An 8,477-nucleotide genomic window follows, 5' to 3' on the forward strand; every position below is an offset into this window, starting at 1 on the left:
CTTGTTTGCCTTTGTTCTTCGGCAGATACCCAGCAGCCGTCACCCTCACCTTTGGCTGATCCTTTGTCGGGACCAGTACCTATTTTTCTGCCTGTATTTCTCAGTTCATCAGGTTCATTCTGTACCTTATCCCCCAAAACAAAGCCATTAAATCAAGTTCTTATTCCTCAAACCATGAATAGGGGAATGGCTCAGGCTCAATCATCCCCCACCGCTGTCTTTGCACCAGTCAGTGTGTCTTTATTCCTGGCACAGGCTGTGCCTCTGTATCATGCTACATGTTGCCAACTTTCTGCTGCTCTTCCTGTTTTACTGTGTCTGTTTTCCTGATCCTCTCCTGACTGTGTGTTGACAGCTGCTGAAAGACCATGTCCTTTTAACTCTATCTTCCTGGTTTGTGGCCAGTCAGAAGAGTTGTAATCTGTATCCCGTCTTGGACTTGGGCCCGTCCTTTCATCTTGAATAATTGAATTGGTGCAGTGTCCCATTACAGGTTTGGTCTACCAGGGGTCAGCTCTCTTTTCTAGAAAAACAAGCACCAATATTAAGATGGCATTACTGGTTAAATATGACATAGAGAACAAAGGGGAAATATCAAGCACCAAAAAAGAAGTCTTCTCAGAAAGACAATTTAATATTCACTTTGATAATGCGTAATTAAACAGATGAAGGGAGTGGTGAAGTTCAAAGCCCAGCCAGTGCCTTCCCTCAAAAAAAAAGAAAAAAAAAAAGCGATTTTTATTCTTGGCCAAGTGTCTGTATCTGCTGCCAAAAAGGGTTAAATACACTCTTAGCCAAATTAAACACTTGCTTTTCATTTAATCTCATAGAGCGAGGAAGAGCAGATAATGCCAAAAGCTTTTGTGGTTTTAATGGTATCCCATCGATGGTGCTGATAATTTTTTCTGTCTGAAAACCGCAATTAAACAGATTTCGTTTTTTTGAAATTTCCATAACATCTGTTTACATTGCGTGTCTGACCATCTCACTTTTTAATAAGTGGTTCCTCTTTGTCATCAATCTGCGTGAGAAGGAGATTTTCTCCACAACCTGCCAGCATATGTAATGTTGCCCATTGCCTTGCAGTTTGATGACACAATAAATCTCTGGTCTAGTCTAGTCATCCTTCATTATATTTTAAAAAGCTGGTAGCTCTGATTGTTGATCCATAGCCGTCCTTCCTTTATCGTTCATTTTCATGCGTGTTCAAGTCAGACTCAGTAACTTCCTATAGGCTTTCACAATGCAAAAAACCAACAATTTCTGATGTGAGAGAGGAAATATGCCGCACACATGCCTGCACACCAGTGACGTCATGGAAAAACACTCCATTGTGAGTGAGCTCTCTTGCAGCATGGCAGAGTGAGGCAGCTGGTTTTGTGTATCCACAACTGACAGAGATGCTGCTGCTGATATGATGAAATCATGTTAGCATTTGTTAATCCCTCAAATACAAACATGTCCAATATATCTCATTGTTACTTTTAACTTTTCCTGCATAAATATTGGTCTTTCAGCGTGCCAAAGAGTCATGAAAATCAGCAAAAATGACTAACCACAAATCACACTTTCCCGTGACCCGGAAACAGATAAGTGGTTGAAGATGAATGAATGAGTTAAGACTTATCTCAGCATGTGTTTCTGGTTAGCTTTTGTACAATGTGGGAGTGAAGTGCTTCATTAGCTGCTGAAAAGCAAATATTTATGTGGATCATGACACTGGAAAGACTTTAACAGACAAGTTTTAACTGGATTCAGGGGCCTCCTCTCTCTCCTCATTAAAACCCAGTTTTAATTAAACGACAACAACAACTGTTCTGGAGCAGTGTGTTCCAAGCTTCAAATGTGAAAGGTGACTCTGGTGTAAGGGAAATAAGTAGTGTGTGCGTGTGTGTGTGTGTGTGTGTGTGTGTGTGTGTGTGTGTGTGTGTGTTTCCAGGTGTTACTTGTGTTGTGGATTTCTAAATCTGTTCACATAGTCCTCTTCTGAGGGCAAATAGTCTGCATAATGTAAATCCTTCATTTTTAAGGCAAAAAACATTTCATCTCAGTTCCCACACTTTTATATACAAAGGCATGACATTAATTTTCCAGCTCAATGTATTTTATTCATTTCAAGCTGAACTTTTTTGGAGCTTCAAAATGCCAAAACTCAGCGTCTGCAGCCTTTCCGCCGTTGAAAGCAGCCAGATATCACTCAGGACTTCTTCCTTTGCTATATCATAGGCGGTGTTGAATTTGATGAGCTTTTTGCTCTCAAGCAATGTCTCTCCTGTCTAACTGATGCAAAGATGCTGATGCAATTATACACAAACAAACTGATGTATACTTGGCATGCATGGGTCAGTTTAAACAGGAAGCAGATTTTATACTCTCGCTTGTATTCGGCGGACTGGTTACACAAAATACCAGAAACAGCCAGACAGCCAAGACAGCTGTAGTGATAACATCTATAATTCCACCGCGCAATGACGGCTGTGTCTTCATTTCACACCTTTGTATAGGTCAGGCTGAGTGAGAGTCTGTCCAGCATGATCGTCGTGTCAGATCCCACGTCAATGCTTCAAAACCTGTAAAATCAACTGAAAGAATCACATATATCCATCCAGAGCGATCGTTAATGTTCATGCGAGGTTGGTTTGTCAATCTTTGCTCAACTTTGCGGCTTGTGAAAATTTAGTTTTGCATGTGTGGTTTGCAGGAGGTTGCCAAGGGCATGGCCAAATCGTGGGAGTGTGAGTTTGTGTGCTCAAGGAACTTCAGCAGACGTCAGTGTGAACATATGATCAATCAACACACAAATATTTGACATAGCTTAACTTAACTTGGGCAGCGGCTGAGGTAAAACACAACTTTTACTGCTCAGTGTGGACAGTCTGCACTTGTGTTTGTGTGGCCCATTAACATACCCTGGACATCTCTGGTCTGTGTTCTCACAGCCTGGTCTGGTTGTTTACCTACCTCGTGTCTTATCATGCCGCCTCCCAAAACTCACAAATGCAATTACCCTTGTTGATGTTGAAATACACAATAACAGAACCACAAGCATTAGGCATTCTACACTTGAAGGCTTGCTGGAAACTGTTCAGCTGTTCTTAATAGGCTGACAAGGTGTGGCATGTAGAGGAGCAATCAAACTATATCCACACTACATTTACCACTTGAAAGGAATGAGAGAAACCCAATGCATTTGATCATGTCCGTTACCACAAGAGCTGCTTTGTGCCAGGATTATTTCCCTGTGAAGACAGAGAGGAGGCGTGACTGTTATGCACAGCTTGGATTTAACACCTGGCTGCTGCGTTCTACGTCCAAACTTGATCTTGAACATTGACACTTCTGCTGACCTTTTCGAATTACGACCAATCAGAGCGCAGCTGACCAAGAAACAGAGAAAATATCCGATTAAGGTTAACACTGCCCGGCTTATAAATTATTATGCATGATGACATGTTGGAATGAAGTTGAGCTCTTGGCACTAACACAGCAATCCAGTGGAAGGGCCAGCTCAGTTTGTTTATCTTGGCACCGCCCTCATCATTCATGCAGCTTAGTACATTTTCAAGATTTCATCTTTATTTAAAAGGATGGCAGAAGTGGGTCAACTGATTTCTTGGTAATTTCCTATTGAAAGCTGTTATCGGTGTTTTGATGTTTGGCCTAGATCGCCCTATGATCTGGTTACTGTTGTCTACTGTGCCATCTTGCAAATTGCATATAATTACACAGCCTACCATTGTGCCTGCTGGTGCGGATTGTCCTTGTTCTTTATCTTTGAGAAGAATTTTAAAGCTTATGTCTACACTCCAGCAGAAACCACTCTCTGCGACGGATTGTTGGGCAGCTTAGTGTGCATAACACCAATCAGATCTGCCTGCCAGGACACTCATCGACAGCCAGTCGCACACAGAGTCAGCTCTGTCTTGTGTCTTAGTGGGCTGCAGAGTTTCTGTGAGCCCGCAGCAACAGATTTGCTTCAGCTTTCAAGAGAAAAAGAAGGCGTCTGCCTCATTCGCCCAGTGGTTCTCCCACTGTCCATGCGGATGTTACACAATAGTAATGTGGATAGCAGTGCAAATGAAAAAGGCTCCAAAAGCTATTGGGGATAAGTGTGTTAACTCAGGTGATAGCTCTGGTTAAATGAAACGTGAAACTTGCTAACTTCACTGAAGGGCGAAGTGACCCAGCACAATGCTGCTGATAAGTTTATTTTTCTGTAATGATTTTAAAGCAATAATTGTGGGCTGGTTCTGAAGGCCAGAGAAGGCGCTGATCATTGATGCGCGTCAGATACAAACACCAGTAACCCTGCAAGGAAAACAAAAAGAGGCTGAATAGTTGATACACATTGCAATGGGTGTGTTCCATGCATAGACAAAATCAAGGACGTCTTGTGATGCAGCCTGGAGAAGTGTGATGTCAGGCTTCAACCAGGATTAAACTCTTTGAAGCACACTAATCCCTTTGTTATGCTTGTGCTGACAGAGCAGGTTTTTAAATGACACTCCCCAATGCAATATCTCAGCAAATATCTTTCTGCGAATGTTTTCAAATTTGGTCCAAATATTCCCTTGGACTCAGTGATCAGTACTGATCAAAGTCGCTGTGACCGCACCGAACGCGTTTTTGGCTGTAACTCAAGAATGAATGTGACATTTATGACATCATTTATGTCAAATCTGTCACAGAGAAAAACGATAAAAGGGATTTTTGGAAAAAAAATTTTTATCCAAAAGGCCAAATGTGATTGTCATTGGAGCATTTGGCACTATGGCTATTCTCTGTAGAAGTGGAACCTCAGCCTCGTTGACAGCAAAGGCACAATGCAGCAGCTCAGCGAGGTAAACCCCCCCCCCCCCCCCCCCAGAGTAACAGCTGAAGATAATTGAAGCTGGTTAACTAGTTCATGAGTCTACCATGAGCCAAACTTTAAACAGGTATGGTGTGCATGACAGCACACCACAGAGGAAGTGACTCCCTTCCAAACAAGATGTCACTGCACGCCTGAAGCATGCGACTGAGCACCACGACGCTCCACAACACTGCTGGGGAAATGTTTTGTGGACTTATGAAAATAAGGTTGATTTGTGTGGGAAGAACACACAGAGCTACGTATGACATAACAATGGCAATGCATACCAGCATGTCGATCTCATCTCAGCAGTGAAGTGCACTGTAGGGAACATCATGGTTTGGGACGGCCCTGCTGCCTGCCTGGGCAGCTTCCCGCAGGATAATGTCAGGGTGGCTGTCTGTCAGCTGAAGCTCAGCAGAAGTTAGGTGATGCAGCAGGACAAAGACCCTAAACACTGAAGTCAATCTACAACAGAGTGGCTTCAAAAGCAAAAAATCCACTTTTTAGTGGCCCAGTTAGAGCCCAGACCTGAATCCAATAGAGCTGCTGTGGAATGACCTCGAGAGAGCCATCCACGCCAGACAGTCCCAAGAGTGTGTTTGACCTGAGGCAGACATAAAAGACTGTTATTTTACAGTTAATGCAGGAAACCATCTATCTATATGTGCGTGTGTGTGTGTGTGTGATGGCATAATTTCAAATCAGCCATCAATAATCGCTGCTACAGAGGAAGTTTGGTGGATTGATAGATTGATGGTGACAGAGGAAATGAGATTTTGATTGCAGACAGCATAGGAAGCTATCACACCAGCCTGAGAATCAGCAGCTTCCTGTCATCCTTTGTCATGTGTCAGTCCACTAAAAGACTGAGTGCAGCTGAGTGAAATATCTTTATCCAACTACTGAACAGGTGAACGTTAAATTTCATGTCCGCCCTAATAATTGACCTAATGGGTTTAGTGATCTCTAGTGATCCCTTTAGTGAAGCTGTATTAGTCGTGGCAAACAATTGTGGCTATGTTGTCATCTTTCATGATACCATCCATTGTGTTTTCAAGTTCGAACCACCATGGAGATGAAAAATTGAATGACATAGTCAAATGACCAAACATGAAATAGCAGTGCAGGTGCCACATTGTTGGCTTTCTCTCCCATGAAGCTGAGACAAAGCCAGCTGTTGTCCGTCCATCCTTGTAGTCTGTGCCTGTGAGGCCACACATGTCTGCAGAGCTGTTAAAGGTCTTTCAGCAGGTATGTCACTCACGTACGTCTGACTTTGAAGTTGACTCACATTTTTGAGCAGAATGTAGTCACTCCTTGGACTGGGCTTCTGGGCACATTCACTGACTCATATATTCTCAGCATGTCCTGACGCGTGCTTCCACTCTAGCACCTCGGAAAACACCTTCCTTTATGGTAGAGCTGTTCCTGTCAAGCTCCAGCAGGCTGGTTGACAGGTATAGTTGTTACGCAAGGAACCCCTTTAATTTAAATGTAAAAGTAATTAAATTAATAAAAAATGTATTGGCTATACCGATGATTATAGTATATCATATTAAAGAGGGCGTAACATTTTGCAATTTATTCTTCATTTTGTAGAGAACCTTTAATCATCAAACAGCTTCAGCAGGCAATAACCTTTCAGTACATAATAGAGTACCTTCTAAAATAAAGTGGTCATTGAATTTTGACCAACAGTTGGAAAAGTGAAACATTAGCCACTTTCGTTGGATTCTGAATAAATCACCCATATTGCTCTTAGTGTTCAGCCTAAACATGCCTTGAGACCAACAGGAACGCAGCAAGCAGAGCTCGGGCAGGTTCATTCAAGTGTTATCCGTTGTCATTGTAACCCTGGCTCCCCACCTCGTGTTCCTCATCTCTGTTGCCTCACTCCTCATGTGGCCCTCCACCCACCTTCTTACCGTGTCTCCAGGGTTGAGTCAGTTATTGTAATGGGATGAAAGACACTAAGACAAACACTAGAGCACCTGATCTTTGTCTTACCCCACTGAGCTTTTGTATCATCAAAGAACTTTTTATTTGGTTTAGTGGGAGCACAGTTGAGATTCCTGGCGGCGTCCCCAAATGTTTTTGACTGACTGAATGAGTGATGAAGGAACAAATTGGCATCAACAGTTTTACTCATATTTTATCGAAGCAGTATTCTTTCATCAAAGAGATTCACCAGAAAAGGTCAAAAAGTCTTACAAAAAAAAAAAAAAAAGAAACGTTAGAAAAATGAGAAACCCCAGTGAATATGTGTGAGCTCATGAAGAACGGAAGAAAAAAACATAAAGGGCATAGACTGGCTGACGAAATGCCAATGCAACACATTGGCATTCACTTAATATCAATTTTGATATAAGCAGGTTTTTCTTTTTTGTTTACAGCAGTTCCACAACAGTTTAGGTCAACGGGGATATCTTCAGGTTCCCACACTGACCATTCACAGTCTAGCCATGGAAAAGGTTTTGACCTAGTCTACTAATAGGATTAACAAACACGGGCCAGATGTACCACAAAGACAAAACCAAAGATTGATCTTTCACCTGACAACAGTAAACTTTTCCTCCTTTCTCTATTGCTATTGCAGAAAAATCTCAAATATCAACTCAACTCAAGGTCGCATGTAAAACATAAGAAGACAAATAAATTGTTTCCCTTAAATGCACATTGATTTCCCAGATGGTTATGCTATGAACTTTAAAATGTCAAAAATTCAAACTTGGAGGTGTGATGCATATTTTTTTCCTGAAGGGAAATAGAGCTCTCTGCTGGCCTCAAAAATTGAGCCGACACGTATTTCAAACAGAAGGTGTGTACGCTTCGTATGGACTCACATTTTGGTAGTGAGATCTTAAATAAACTGGATGTGTCAATAAGCTACTTGTGTGTCAGCAGCAAGAACAGCAAAAGCCACATCAAAACAAAGGTGCACACATATAAGGCTTTGAGCCGCAGCACACATTTTATTACATGTTTACAGTACCTCTTTTGTTTGGAACAGTACACATATAATTAAAACCATACAGCAGCAAGCTTGCACAAAGAAGAGCATAGAAGGAAACCACAACCCCGAATCCCCTAAAACACCAGAGTTTAGGTTGTTTAACCAAGATCAGCAAAAGCCACAAACCTTTGTATAAAACTGGGAAACACAATGTTTAGCTCTAACCTCTCACTCCTTTTGCAATGCCAAGGTCTCACACTGCACTTTTGTCCTACATGCTGAGTCACTTTGAACAATAGTGTCAAATGACAAAATGAAAATGTGGAGGATGATGTGCAATTTAGTCAGCATTTAGTCAAACTGTGTGATCCACATCCACTTTCCAAAGCCTGATTGGACATATAAGACCTTTCTTAATATTGGCTCGTGAAATAGAAAAGAAAATGTGACCTTATGTCCTACTATAGAACCTTCCCATCTTAGGAAATCCTAACTAATCCTGTTTTATTTAGCTTCATCTGAGTATATCTGTACTCGAGTTCAGGAAAGACGGAACAAGCACGCAGCTTATAGAACACAAATGTAACACAATGACATTAGTGTTTCTTCACAACAGAAAACCCACAGATATCTTTGAAAACAAACAAGCCAAGACAAATGAGTTTTACA

Source organism: Echeneis naucrates, chromosome 1, assembly GCF_900963305.1.
Source record: "Echeneis naucrates chromosome 1, fEcheNa1.1, whole genome shotgun sequence".
Taxonomy (NCBI): domain Eukaryota; kingdom Metazoa; phylum Chordata; class Actinopteri; order Carangiformes; family Echeneidae; genus Echeneis; species Echeneis naucrates.